The sequence below is a fragment of the Symsagittifera roscoffensis genome, chromosome 5, assembly GCF_963678635.1.
Source record: "Symsagittifera roscoffensis chromosome 5, txSymRosc1.1, whole genome shotgun sequence".
In the NCBI taxonomy this organism is placed as follows: Eukaryota; Metazoa; Xenacoelomorpha; order Acoela; family Convolutidae; genus Symsagittifera; species Symsagittifera roscoffensis.
In genome coordinates, this window is record NC_087066.1 from 62,861,115 (window position 1) to 62,876,307 (window position 15,193).

The 15,193-nt window shown below is 31.8% G+C and overlaps 1 protein-coding gene across 3 annotated transcripts in view; it reads right to left on the minus strand.

The window, feature by feature from the left end:
* Positions 1–15,193, minus strand: part of LOC134845556 (netrin receptor UNC5A-like) — a 63,159-nt gene that overhangs the window by 35,506 nt on the left and 12,460 nt on the right. The window contains exon 1 of one of the 3 annotated variants that reach the window (XM_063862501.1): positions 2,721–2,797. The exons of the other annotated variants lie outside the window; for them this stretch is intronic. The gene's annotated coding sequence lies outside the window, so the exon portion shown is untranslated. Of the gene's footprint in view, positions 1–2,720; positions 2,798–15,193 lie in introns of those variants that run through there. 3 annotated transcript variants of the gene reach the window in all.

The following is a 15,193-nucleotide window of genomic DNA, read 5'->3' on the forward strand; positions in this document are numbered from 1 at the left end:
TTTGGAGTTCAAAACTCGTCTGGATATTTGATATTAATCACTCTACTTACTTACATATGAGATAGTTTCTACGCAATTTGTGATGATAGTCGATTCATTTTTTGATCAATTTTAAGTGACTGTTGAAGCAGAAAAATAGCATTGCAAGCAAAAAAATGTTCAGACAAATGTTTTAAGAAAATTATGAAAACAATTATTTTACAATGAAATTTTTTTTATAGGATCTAAATTTACAATTAGGAGAAAACGATAGTTTAGGCAACGAAAAGTACATAGCTCTATTACAAATTTTTGAATGCCAATATTTTATAAAAACATGTTTTTTCAAGTATTTGCATATTTCAAATTATCATTAAAAATTTTTTCTTCTTTTTTTTTCATCCTTTTTTTGATTATTTTGTTTTCCTCCCTATTGTGGTTTTCTTTGTATCTATAAATGGCTTTTTGAGCGGAATTTTCTCGAAGTGTTAGAAAAAACTATGCCCTGGAGTGGTTTTTTCTCCACGGTTTTCGGCATTTCAAAGCAAGCTTGCAAGTAAGCAAACATGTAATCCTTCTTAAACCATTGCGTTTAGCTCCCAACCATTATTTAGAAAACTCATTCAGTGCTTAGGAAATCGGTCTGAAAGTTTTGGTTGATGAATTGTCAATTTTCTGATTGTTTGTTAAAAGCCTTGATCAACCAACCTGAATTTTGCTGCATTCTGATTGGTCAAAAATTTGCTGGTTCAATCTACCTAACTATCTCTCCTTTTCTCGGAAGCGGTGGGGGGGGGGGGGGGATTTTAGTTATTATTCTTCGATTGTTTTACTCCTCATTTTCTTGTAATATATGCTGTTGCTGGGATATTTTTTGCTAACTACTTCTCAAGCTGCCACTTTTGAAACCTTTTGTAATTCCACTAGATTCAATGTTATAGTTCACTTTGATTAAAAACTGTTGTAATCAAGTCAATTTATTAAATGAAATTGTTCTTCTTAGGAACCCTTCTGTTCATTTTGTAGAGTTCCCGAGGTTCTCTACTGATCTTGCAAGAAATCACTGTTTTTTTGTTACAAATTGACAATATTTCCAGACAAAATACGAAAATTGGAAGTCAAAAAAATAGTCCTTCATTTCCTATTGTTAAAAGTATTGTTTTTTTACAGAAAAAAACCGCAAAATTTATGTTTGGTGTAGATTTTTGTTATTCAAACCAATTTTGGCGATTGAAACAAAATTATTTTTAAAAAATTAACGAAAAATACACCCCAAAAAAGCTACCGACTACTTGATTTCGCTTGCAAAAGATATTTTATATGCAATGAATTTCCGTAAAAGTCTTGGGGTCTGAAAATCGCCAAATGGGCTGCATTTGTACTGATTTGTACGCATTTAAGGGTTTTTTCTAATGATGCTGAAAGTTTAGTGCAAATTATTTCCCACCCAAAGTTGCTCTAAATTGAAGTGAGGCAAGCTTGAACGTCAGAAATTTTACGACTAAAAATTTAACACTTAGTAATTAATATCATCAATCTAAACCTTATATTTTATCTGATTTTTGCAATGGAAAGCTATTAGAGGTTAATTGAAAGGCAGTCGGAACATTGAGGGCTTTGCCCCAATATACGAGCAGTCTTGTATCGTTTTGCAATATTTAATGTTTCAGGTTCACTCCCGGATAAGTTTCAAGAGAAATCTAGAAATAATTAATCTTGCATTATTGCAGCATTAATTATCCAAGAAAAATCCTTGAAATTTGTTGCAGTTGAAAATTTTGGTTTTGAGTTCAGTGAAACTTTTAAATATATTTTTTTGTTTTATAAGAAAGTTATTTCAACTTATATTAAACAGACAAAAAATTGCACTTAGTACAAAATTTTTGATGTTTTCTCACAAATAGGAACAATTCAATGATTTTCAGTCCAACATTATAGTCATTATATAGTATGGGTTGGAACCTGGATGCTAATTTGGTGACAAATTTGCTAAATATTTGATCACGCTACGCACTCCAAAAGGGCCAAACGCAATGTTCATGTTTTAGTTTCTAAAAGAAAAATTCGCCGGCCGAAAAAAAGTTGTCCTCAAAATTAAGTTATTTGAGTTTTAGCATTCGGCTGAAGACTGGGAATTTATTTAGCTTAACTGTTTTTTTAGGGTTTTGAAGCTTCAATGAAAACCCACATTTTTTGTAAAATATGTTTGTATTTAGATGTGTTTTGAGTTTTGATTTTACTTTTGATTTTTGTTAAGTATCAGAATAAAAAATCAGAAGAGAAAAAAACCGGACAGAAAATTTTCTTTTTAGACAAATTGAGAGCTTGCAAAACAAGCAATGAAAACAAAATTTTTTCAAATTAATCTGTAAAAATCTGTGTACTTTGTAGTGTAAACTAGTTTTGAAGCTCCATTATGTTTTTGAAGCCTTCTAATGTTTGTTCATTCTCCCCAAACGCACAAAACATTACACAGTTAAAAAACCACTATATTAAAAACAGATTTGGTTCTACTTGCACGGCTACTTGCATTTGTTTTTTATGCAATTACCATTCCCAAGCTCTGTTTCATGCTGAACACAAGACTTCATGCTTTTTGGTAATTTGGATAGTTTTCAACGTGGGAGAGTTTACTGGACTGATGGTAGTCCCCCCTCCCCCTTTAGCGCACGCCTGGGAGCTGAAAGTGACCTTGGCCTAGTTTAATTTTGAAGTAATTCTGAAAAATAGCTGAGACTTACGTTTTTTGTGTTGAAGTGATCCCGTCTGTAAACTTCCCAATATATTTGATCTCGTTTGAATTTAAGCAGTAATCTCAACGCAAAACTGTGCCAAAAGTGGTTTTTCAATTACAGGGACCAAATTTTATTTTTTCTTGTGTGTCCATCGAAAACCACGTGTCTGCGGGATGCTTTTTAGAGATGAAACAAACGAACGTTTTAGTTCATACTTGCTAAATTAAAAGGAGCGCGGTTGGCATCCATGCTATGTTTTGTTTGATTTACGTCTAAATGCCAAAGAAAATTGCTGCAGTCCAGAAAATTATATTAAAAAATTAGATTCATGCTCGCAGTATCAACAAACTTCCGATCAGCATCAATAATCGGAAAGTTCTTTTTCAAAATAAAGTATTTTCATTTGTTTTTCCTATAAATGGTTACTCGAATTAGTACAATAAAGAGTTTTAAAATGGTTTTTTTTTTGCATTTGAGAACTCTCTGTTAGTTCAAAACAGCTAAACTTCTATTTTTGAATTAGTCAAATTAGAATTAAATTTTGTTGGTTTATTTCTATCCTGATTTCCGATTCCGCGTACGGTACAAAAATTTTTGATAGGAAACTCTTAAAAAAAAGCTAATAGTTTAGTTGGATGGAAGCGCCAGAAGAGAAAAATATGACACTGACTTCTAGAAAAAGTCATTTTTTTCTACAATTTATTTTTCTACCTATTGAGTTTAAGTCCGGGGTTTAAGAGTAGTTTCAGATAAGGCACACAGTCTGTTCGTCACACTAACTTATTTTCGGCCGGATAAATTCATGCAACTTCTTAGTCTAATATCGATCTTAATCTTACTCTTAACCTCAATAGATCTAGTGTACAAGGGTATTTGCGAGAAAGGATACCGAGTACTGTTATGGAGAAGAACAACTGTTTGCTAAATTAAATTATTTCTGTTGTGGTTGAAACTATAAATTGTTTCAGCCTTACAAATTATTGTAAGTGTTAGTTGTAGATCATGATTGGTTACTCAGAAGTATTTTATAGAGATAGTTTTATCCATAACATATTTGGATATAAATACTAGTTTATAAATAAAAAACTGGTTCCACCCATGCAGAGCTTAGAAAGTTATTAGGTTTGATGTTTGTTGTTGTGAAAGATGGATGGAAAAGTTATTTGATTCTTGGAGTAGATTCTTTTGAAGTAGTGGTTGCGTGAAAAAGAAAGAAACAGTTGCTCGTGTTGATGAGTAGTTGTCTTCGTAGAGAACGAAGGCGTACAGTTGCTCGTACTTCAGAGGTGGGTCTCGTATATCCAGATCGTGTTGAGTTTGTGTCAGTATTTCAGATTTGTACAATGATGTGTTGATTTCATTAAGTAGAGCGAGACTACTTGCATTCTCAACTATTCATCGAATAGCGATATGGGGTTTGACTTCTCTATGTGAAGCGCCAATTGACTAAGATTTGTATGTGAGTTCATCATCGGGTGGGCCATTGTTCTTGTTCAATTGGTACATTTGCTGCAATGTTGGTTCCATACTTTAAATCTTGTAGAGACTACAGCATCAAATCAATAGATTTGCTAGTCCAGAGTCGGAATGTCATCCAGTTTTCACTTCAGTTTGCTGCTCGTTTCTATTGCTCTAGGAAACTTTTTTATCTTGTATATTTATATCTGCCGCATCTTGTTATATTTTTATAAATGATATGATTTATATATGATTTAAGCGACTCTTTATATATGATTTTCATTAGTTGTTTTCGCAAAAGTGTTTTATCAGTTTCTGTTAATATAAAGAGTCGCTCACTCTTGAGCTACTCTCGTCAAAAATAAGGAGTACGTGTCTTAAATGTGGTGTAGCACAGGTAGTGAGGCCGGCTATAGAGCATAGTCAGAACGTCTTTAACTGGTGGGTTAGACCAGTTGCGGGAGTAAAATTTTACAGACTCTTTGAGCGGAGTCTCTTTTTGTGTTCCTTTTTTTGTTCTTCTTTTATCAGGTGTTTTTTCCTTTTTCTTTAATTGTGTCCTTTTTATCAAAAACAGTTGCTATGTTTTGAGTGGTTCTTCTGATATTTTGGTGTTTTGCTTGGTTTTAATAAAACTTAATGGCGATTTTCAAAAGAATAATTTGTCTAGTTTTGATCTGCTTTTAACCTGGTTTGGGTACCTTGAGACTTTCTCATAGAGGCGGTTGGTTTCGAGGCTTTAGTAAGTTATGATTTTTTGACAATTTCTTCCAACAAGGGTGAGCATCAAAAATTCTTTTCAACCGGAAAGTTTTGAATACGCGTGAAAGCAAGTTAAAGTTGTTAACAGTTAGTTTGTGTAACTACAAATTCATTCATTAACTAAATCTTGTGGGCGAGCTTCTCGATTTTGGTGGAAATAGTGCGTTAAATGTGGGCGAGTGATTTGAGAAAATTGAAAAAAAAATTAAAGAAAAGCACACGTCAAAACATTAACTCTTTTCATGAATTTATACTTCTTCGTAGTTTGAATAGACCTTTTTTTTAAAATTTATTGCTTGTTGTAATATGTTGAGAATGTTGAAAAATAAACATCGTCAGAAGATGTTGTTGTTCATCTGTATGTTTTGAGAATTGCAATATTGGTGTAAAATAAGAAGTTTTTGTGAATTAATCTGTTTTTCTTTTTGAATCAGTTGTTACATTATTAATGATAGTTTTTCCTTAAGGATTGTCAATTTACAGATACCTAATAGTTTTAAGATATTATTTACACTCTAGGTTTTTTCTTGTGTAAGGCGAACTGTGGCATTTGTTTTACAATACCCTAGCATCCCAAAGGAAGTGTAGTTTTGTATGATGAATTTTTATATACAGGTAATGCTATTCTATCTGTGTTTGTATTTTTAGCGTTTTTTGTACATGAACTCGTTACCCTAAATTTTTATGAATTGAATTGAATTCAAGGTCAGAAATTTATAGTTTCTGTATAATGTGATCGTTGCTATATTGTTAAAGTTAGTTGATAGAAAAGTCATATGCAAGTCCTGTCAGTGGTTTTAAATGTTTTCTTTGCTGATTTTATATTTACAAAGAGTAAATAGTTGAAAAAATGGGTTTTTTTAATCTTTGAAAAAATGTTAGAGATGTATTTTTTCAGATTTTTATTTTTGTCTTTGATTTGCAATTTGCAGTTTAAGATGTTTTTAGGTGGAATATATTTATTAATAAATGATATTCCATTTATATTGTGTTTACTATCTGTTAAATGGAATATTTGTTTGACGGATTTTAGTTTAAAAAATTTTGTTTTATCACTCGAGTTGGTATAAGTAATAATTGAATCTGTCCATAGTTTGTTAAAGTTGTGTCTTGTGCAGTGGCTAGTTAACTAGAAGTATTGTATGGGAAAACTTTTGTGTGTAGATTGCGATTTTCATTCCATGTAGGAAAGGTAATAATTTCTGACTCTGCGCCAGATTTGATTAAAAAATCAATTTCAAGATCTGGTGGTTGAACGTTTTTATTTTTTACTCTTTTTAGAAGGAGTGGAAAAGTCCAAAATTTAATGTTTTGGTGAACTACTTCTGTAGTTTTGATTTTGTCCACTTAAATTTTGCGAGTTTGTTTGAGTAATCTTATTGAATTTGATGTGGATCAATTGCTTTTATACTGACTATTTTGACTGTTTGATCTGCTTTATCTCTTTTAAGTATAATTTTGTAAATTTCGTCAATCTGGTGATCTTCATCAAATCAGCGAATTTCATCTGGATAGGGGGATTGCGATCTGTTTTTATTATAGCTTGCTAGGAGTGATTTTCCTGAGCTCGGTTTGTATCAATGCTCTGAATCTGAATATCAAATTTGGATGTAGTGGTGTATTTGTTGGTTCTGGGCCAATGCTTAGGATTAAATTGGCTGTAATAGCATTTAAGTAGTCTTCTACTGAGCATTCAGGATCTTTTTCTGTTAATCCCATGAGTGGTTTAGTAGATGTTATGGATTACCCATCTATAAGGTAAGGATTCATTTCCAATTGAAGTGATTCCGCTCTGTTTGGGTTTGTGTGAAGTTTGTAAATTGGTTTTTTGTAATTATGTTGTTGTAAATAGTACGGTAATGGGATTTCGCTTCTCATTGATTCGGGTTGGTAACTTTGGGTATTTGTTTAGTTTTGCAATTGTAGGTTACTACTAGATGGTGCCAAATTTTGTCGTAGAGGAAGTTGTTGTTGCATTTAAGTAGTCTTCTACTGAGCATTCAGGATCTTTTTCTGTTAATCCCATGAGTGGTTTAGTAGATGTTATGGATTACCCATCTATAAAGTAAGGATTCATTTCCAATTGAAGTGATTCCGCTCTGTTTGGGTTTGTGTGAAGTTTGTAAATTGGTTTTTTTGTAATTATGTTGTTGTAAATAGTACGGTCATGGGATTTCGCTTCTCATTGATTCGGGTTGGTAACTTTGGGTATTTGTTTAGTTTTGCAATTGTAGGTTACTACTAGATGGTGCCAAATTTTGTCGTAGAGGAAGTTGTTGTTGCATTTGCCTTGGTTGAAAAATTTGGTTGAAAAATGTCAGCTGGTTGATCTATATTTTCCAGTAATTTTTTCGTTTATTAGTATGATTTTGTTGTTGGTTTTGATCGAAATAATCTTCATCTTGAGAATAGTGAGGTTGGTTTTTTATGAATTGCCTGTTAGTTGAGTTTTTATCTTTTTTTGGAAAATGGATAATTTTCAGTTCGGTCGGTCTGACGTTTTCTTTCATCTTTAAAATTTACCAGATTGAGATATTGGTTTTAGTGCCTGTTGAGTATAAGTATGTTCTTGTGTTTGACTTTTTGTTGTATAGAGTGATCATGCTTTTGAATAGGTTTGTTTTTAGCGAAAGAATCACAACTATGGTTTGCAAAGGTAATTCCAATTGAGTGTCTCTGCTTGTTAGGTGGTCTTTTTTTTAGGTATTGATCTATTCGTTTGATAATCCATATGTTAATATTTTGTAACGACTGATGGTTTGATTGTTTTTTGTAATGTCGTTGCTGCAAAAGAAACTTTATTTTTATTATGTGGTGTTGTAAGTGTTGGATGAATGGAGAATTTTTTGTTGCGTTGCTATAGGTAATGTTTCAACAATTACTTCGTTTGCAAAGTGTGATGGAGTTCATATTTCTTGTTGTGTTAATTTTCTAGTACCATTAAGGGTTTCCTGTGTATTGATAGATATTGAGTTTAAACTATTGTTGCTTGTTCTATCATTAAATATTGCGTTATAATTTCAAAGTGTGGTGTCGCTTGTGAGTCAAATTTCTCTCAAGTAATCTCTGTGTACGGAACTAGTTGCAACTGCTGCACTTGAAATGTCCTTTAGGACCTTAAAAAACAAAACTTGGAACCATTCAGGGTCCCATACATAATTTGTTTTGTCTGCTAATAATGTTTTGTCGTTTGGTTGTGGTCTGATTTTTTTTCTTTCTTGTGAAATTAGGTTCTAATTTTTGTTTGAATTTATCTATAATGAACCATGCTAGAATTTAGGAATCGCGAAAAAAAATTAATTTTGCGTCTTACTATTGCGTGTCAAGATGTTTGTGGTGGCGATAAATGAAACGTTTCATTCGTTTCTAATACAGAAAAATAACTATAAATGATGGCAAAACTTCATTTGTGAAAATTTAGTTTGCTCTTTGTATTCGATGTGGCGGTTGATTTGATGATTGTGGTGGTAGATTTTCAATAGTGAATATGCCATAATGCGAAATGATATTACTGATACGTGGTACATAGTGGTCAATTATTTGTCTTTTATTTTTTACTTCAGGAAAATCTTGTTTACATAGGCTGGTTGGTTTTGAAATAAAATTACGATTAGATTGTGGCTAGTTATACTTGTCCTCTAACGGGATCACTGTGTGGGTTGATGACAAAGGGAAGGATATAGTCATCATCAAAACTCTCATCGTATTGAATCAATTTTTGTACGGAATTACAGTTAATGCGTAATTTTTAAAATATTGTATTGGTTGCTTCCAATTGTAGAGTTTTACTGGTTTGCGAAGATATGAATTTTTTATTCTGTGCTTACTTTTTATAGATGATGCTGCTGTAGATTCTGAATCGGAAAAAAACCTTTAATTTTCTATTGGTTAATTTTTGTCGTGGATTAGATTTCAAAGGTTTGAAAGTTTATGTAATGTTGTTGAGTCAAATTTCGATAAGGGGTTTCATGTTCTGGAAAATTTTTGATTACTGATTTGTTTTTGTTTCGTGATTATTGCTTTCTTTTTTGTTTGTTTTTTTGATCTGATGTATCCTAACTTTTGTTTATGCGGCGTAATTACAAGATCTTTTGTTTCTTCCTTGATTAGACAATCATGAAGAGTGATTGTTTGTTTGCATCCTAGATTATCTCTTGACATTTTAGTTAAAGTGATGGTTGCAAAATCCAAGGATCAGGTTTTTTCCTAAACTGTTAGTTCTTACAATTTTTGTGAAATTAACTTAATCCTGGTGGATAGATTGTCGAGTATAGACGGGTTGGAGAGAAAGTATATCAGTTCGTTAGAAAGATTTAATTGATACTTTCTAGAGTGGTTGAGTTCTATGAAAAAACTGATCTTACTTAGGGTTTGATTTGTGATCAAAGATTGGAGAATAGAGAAATAATCCACAAGGTTCAAGTATAAATAGACCAGGAGTAAGTTGTTAGATACTATTTTGATTGTTTAATTAAACTTATGATTTATTTTAGCTTGGGTTGACTTGGAGGGTGGTCAAGTGAAGGATGAGTAACTGAAGTTTTTGTGACTGTTTGTCTTAATTATAATGGTAAGTTATATAAAAACTTTCAAATAGTTCAGATTCGCTTGTAAAAGTCGGTGAATGAATAGACGTTTGAGCTCGTTAGAAACTTGTATTAAAAGTTGTGGAGAACAAAATTGTTCTCATTGATCCAAAGAAAGCCTTGATGATCAAGTGTTTTAAAATGGTTTAAAAATTAAATTAAATTATAAATGAAAGATCCAAGGAAAAGTTTGACATTATAAAAATTAGGTTGTCTTAAAACAAGGATAGGCCATGAAACGATTTAAGTTAAAAGTTTGAAGATTATAAAAAAATTGGAATTGTAAGAAAAGATTTGTTTAAAAATTAAAGTTTTCAAGGATAATTCCTTTATGAGTGATTTTGTGCTAATAATTAAATAAAGAAACAAAGAAGCACAATGGCTGAAAAAGTGACGATCTGAGTCCTTGAGAAGCTAATCTTTTTTTTATAGTTTTCGTAAAACTAACTTAAGTTTTGATACTAACTTTTTTGTTTTTTTATTCAATCAACTTTTAATTTCACAAAAATTACTGCAAATTTGAAGTAAATTGTTTTTAAAGTCGTAGATCTATTGACTTGATACTATATGTTTTTGGTTATGCATACACGAAGGATATATATCTTCGAAAAGAATCTCACTGCTCCAAGTAATTTATTTCATATTAGTGAATGAAAATGTACTGCATTGATAATCCTATAGAGAAGTAGTCTTTGCAGTCGGCTTTTTCATTTCACGACATAGAAGCTTGATCCGCTATTCGGGTTTTGACCTGGTGTAAGATTGAAAGCTCTTTAGTATTGATTAGACTCATTGAGACGTGGAGGTAAATTTTTAAAATTTTTTAAACATTTTGAGTTATGTGTTTGGATCTTAGATCTGATGTCTATTTTCAATTTGCTAAATCTAAATACGTAGAGGTGTTGTTCGAGACTCTTTGTCAAACCAGATGAACTTAAGTCTGGGGTGGCTCACCCATAGAGTAATTTCAGATAAAGCACGCCATCTGTTCGTCACGCTATCTTATTTTCGGCCGGATAGAGTCGTGCAAATTCTTAGTCTAATACCGATCCTAATCTTACTCTTATATATCTTAGTCTCAATAGAATAAGTGTTTACTGAGTTGCGAGATAAAATATCAGGAGCTGTTCTGGAGAAGAAACTGTTTGCTAAGTTAAATTATTTCTGTTCTGGCTTACCAATTATTGGTGTTAGTTATGGATAAAGATTGGTTAGTAAGAAGTATTTTATAGAGATAGTTTTATCAATATTATAATTGGATATAAATACTAGTTTTTTTGGTTCCATTATGATTAGTTTCAATCTATCGCCAACTGTGCAAACTGTGTTTTTGCTTTTTCATAGTGTTTAGTCCAATCATCTGAATATACGGAGTTATCAGTTCAAGGTTATGCTTTTCGACTGTAAATGAATAGCAAAACTGCTCGTATCAGGGCAAAACCCCGAACGTACTGACTAATCTTCAACGTCTTTGAAACAGTTTTTGTTTGAAAATATCAATTGAAAAAACGACAAATTTTTCACAAAAAAAAAGAAAAAAATCAATTGTTTTTTTTTTAATTTCTCTACGCGCTATGCAAAATTTAAAGTAATGTCTAATGATGCTGGCAAAGAAAACACCAAATATTTTGTCTCAATTTAATGTGGAACGATTTATGAGCAGATTATATAGCCACTCACGTGTTAAAAGAGCGAAACATTTCACGCGTCAGTTGTCCCATATTGACCAAACTGGCAATTTTAAAAATTGGCAAGTGAAAAGTACTTTTCAATTTGAGCTCAGTGCATTGATAACTTCCGGTTGGCATAAAAAACTTTGCTCAAAACTGGCTAGTTAAAAAGACGAAACTAGTCTGGTGAAAAAAAAACAACCCAAGCACAAATATTCAGTCACTTTCTTTGAAAGTTTAAATAGTAATTACACTTACAAAAACTTATATTGCATCTGTAATAAAAAGAAGATGGCTCACTCATACAGGCACGGGACAAATAAATTGCAACTTTTTGGTTTCAACAATCAAATGAACGAATTTTGTAAATGATTTTTCGTTTTCTGTAGAACTAATTAAGATATAATATTGGAAATTTGACACTTAATGAATAAAACTAAATCAAACGACCCAATTGGATCCAAAATTGAGAAATGTTGTTTTGAAAGCGTAAAACGGCCAGTATATCACAACTAGTTAAAAAGCAGTTTTGCTGTGGAAACATCCTCGCAAACAGCAGAAGAAACTTGAATTTATGAGCGCAAGTTAATTTTTCGAGAAGCAGCTGAGTTGAATCTTCCTTTGAAGTGCAAAAAACTGACAGACAGTTAATTGAAAACGATACTTAATGCAGCGTCGAAAAACGACTTATTATTTATGAGTATCTGGCGCTGATTGTTGAAATAAGCCCACAAATGAACTGTTCTAGCTATTTTTTGGAAAAATCACTACCTTGATCTAAGATTAGATTTCTCGCAAGCATTTTTGTTGTACGCAAATTTGTTCATTTTTTGGTCTAGGCAGTTAAAACCTTTTAATGTCTGTATCGTCAAAAAGTTCAAACGTTTTTGACGTCGGACTAAAAAATTCTTTCAATTCTTTTGTCTGTCGTTTTTACACGCCATGATGAAAAATTTAAGTTAATCAGCTTCCCAAAGCACCAATTTGAGCGCTTAAAGTCAAACCTTTTTGTTGTTAGCAAGAATGTTTTCACAGCAAAGACACTTTTGAATCTAGTCATAATATCCTGGACGTCTTACGCCTTCGAAACCAGCTTTGTCAATTTTCAATCCATATAGCCGCTTTCAACTAAATTAATTAATCCCGTGTCAAAATTCCAACCCTATAATTTACTCAGTTGCAGAGAAAACGTTCAAAATTGGAAGAAAAATTGTTATTTTCCTCGTTGAAGTCAAAAAGTCACAACTTCTATGTCCTGTGACTGTATACTGTATCACATTTTAATTTCCAAATAATCAAAACAGCCCAAATAATTCTTAGAAAAAATTCATTTTGGCAGTAATTATAGATTAACTTCCAACTCACCTTTTTCAATTTTTTAAAACATGAGAGGCACAAAAAATCAATTAATTTTATGATCGATCACTTCCGCGTCAGACAAAACCTATTTCGGAGTGATATTGTTGCGAGATTTTAAATCAATTTGGGAGTTCTTCATGTACTTGATAACTAGACGTTCTGGTAGGCGGCCTTTAACTTGAATTATTGGCTAGGAAATGGCGTTGGAAAGAATTAGAAAATAATAAAAATTCGTTTCATCTTCTGTGCTTGACTTTTTGCAACACTACCTCGAAGGGCAAGAGAACAAAAGTACATGTTTTCATCTAACCATATTAGTTTGTTTCACACTAACAGGGGTATAAAATAGTAAAATGTTAATATTTGGATATTTTTCAAGGAATTTTCCACTCGTTGGATTGGTTTATTTTTGCAAAACAAATTAATGAACGATTTTGTTGGTTTCTCTATTGTTTGACAAATATTGTAAAACGATGAAAGGTGTCGCGAATTTACGTTGTAATAACTGGCAACTCTTAATTAAACGAATCTTAAACATTTTTCTGTTTTTCAATCAAAAATTTGATTGTTTATTTGCATATAGCTAACATCAATACAGCGAACTTCAACTTAGAAAAACTCACATCATATATCAAAACACTTAATTTTTGTATATCGCCTTTCCGTCAAAAATTTAGTATTTGAAAACGCGTTTGTTTGGATCCACACAAAAATTATATTTTGATTCAATTGTACAAAAAAGCAGCCGGGACATTTTTAAACACATTTTTATAAAAACACATTTTTGCATGCAAATTGTTTATCAAAAAAATGCTTGTGGATTCAATTTTAAGCATCGAAGTTTTTGTAGCTGCGAAAAAATTGTTTGTCTTAAACAGTTTTTATATATGAAAGTTGTATGAATAGGCCTTTTGCTATCACTCTGTGCATGGAACTGTATGAGAAACATTTTTCGTGTAGGGAATTTAACCCGAGAATTTATGCGAGATAATGATAAAAACAGGAGGTCCATTAATTAGGGAAAAAAGCAAAAAGCAACCAAAGGAGGCAAGGAAGGAAAAAAACTGCCACCTGGTGATAAAAAAAAGTGATCTGATTTTAGCCTTCACAAAAAGATACCTTAAACTGAAGTTCTAATTGTTCCGACTTTCGAAGAAAGTGCGGAATACATATCCTCGGGTTTTTTATTCAGGCCGACTTCAGAAAAGTTGACTGCATCTGGGCATCGATCCAGAAATCTTAGGATTGCCTAGCGAGAAGGATTGGCCTAGAATATTGTGCGGCTTGGCTGCTGGAATAATATTTTGATACTTTGTTTCAATACGCGATTTAGTTATGCGTGGTAAAAAATCCGCACTCACAATCGTTCCAAATTGAATTGAGTCAAATTAATTAGTCTTAAAAATTCCATAAACGACTCAAGTTTTTTAAACACTTTTATATTGTCAACCTACCTACAATTCATAGTTTTGTTAGTATTTAATTTAACAAAAAGTATTCGAGATTATTTAATGGGCAGTCAGAACATTCAAGCTTTTGCCCTGATACGAGCAGTCTTGTTTACATCCTAACGATAGTTTTGTTTGATAAAATTCACGCGTAACGTTTAGTATCAGAACCGTTGAATGTTTTTACTAATTTTTGAGGAATAAACAACTGCAGCTACTTTTCTTTAATTAATTTTTTTGACAAATTTGCGTAATGGCAATGAAAGATGTCAAAAGATTTTTTTCAAAAATTGAATTCATTTCTTGATATTTTTTATCTTCTACAAAAAGTAACCACTTAAACCATTTAAACCATTCAAAACTGTCAATGGAGACCTAAAACACGTTAAAATTGAGAGAACGTTTTTTTTTGTTCCCATTTTTTAAGTGAGCTGGGAAAACTATGCTTAGGGTGGTGCTTTTTTTGCTGTTTTTTACTAATTGTTCTAGCGCAAAAGTTTTATGCCACCCGACAAGTTTTTTTTGTCGGGAGCTCAAAGAAAAGATTTCATCTGCAATTACTTGTTGTAAGGTTATGGTGGTTCCAGATTTCATTCCAGATTTCATTAAGGCGATTGATTATCAAGCTATCAGATTTCCTTACTTCACAGTACATTTCTATCATTTTTCGATTTTTTCTAAAGCGAATTTTCAATCTTAAAATTCATAATTAGCATCAAAAAGTAGTCAAAAATTTTGGGGCTACTCCTAAAACTACAATTTGTCATGTTAAAAATACAGTAATTTTTCAACGAACAGCAATTAATTGTTGCAACACAAAAATTGTTAAAATTAGAGTTGATCAATTAAAAAAACTAAATTGTTCATTTACTTTTGCACGCTCGTTACAAAATACATTTAAAAAATAGAGACACGGGTCTTTGATTTTTTTTCACTCAATTGAGTAAAGCGTAAACATTCCATAGCATTAGAGCCACTTGATCAATTTTGTTGTGCCTTCGAGATTCAACCCCAAAAGAAGAAATTTTTAAACAGCTGATATTTTTTCATCTTGTCCAATCCCATCAACATTCTTTTAATACAAAACTTAGTATTATACAAAACATCTAAATCTAATAAATCAATCATTTTTTCCCAATACTTGCCTAATTTGGGCTAATGGCAATTTTCATAAGAAAACTTATAAATGACACCAT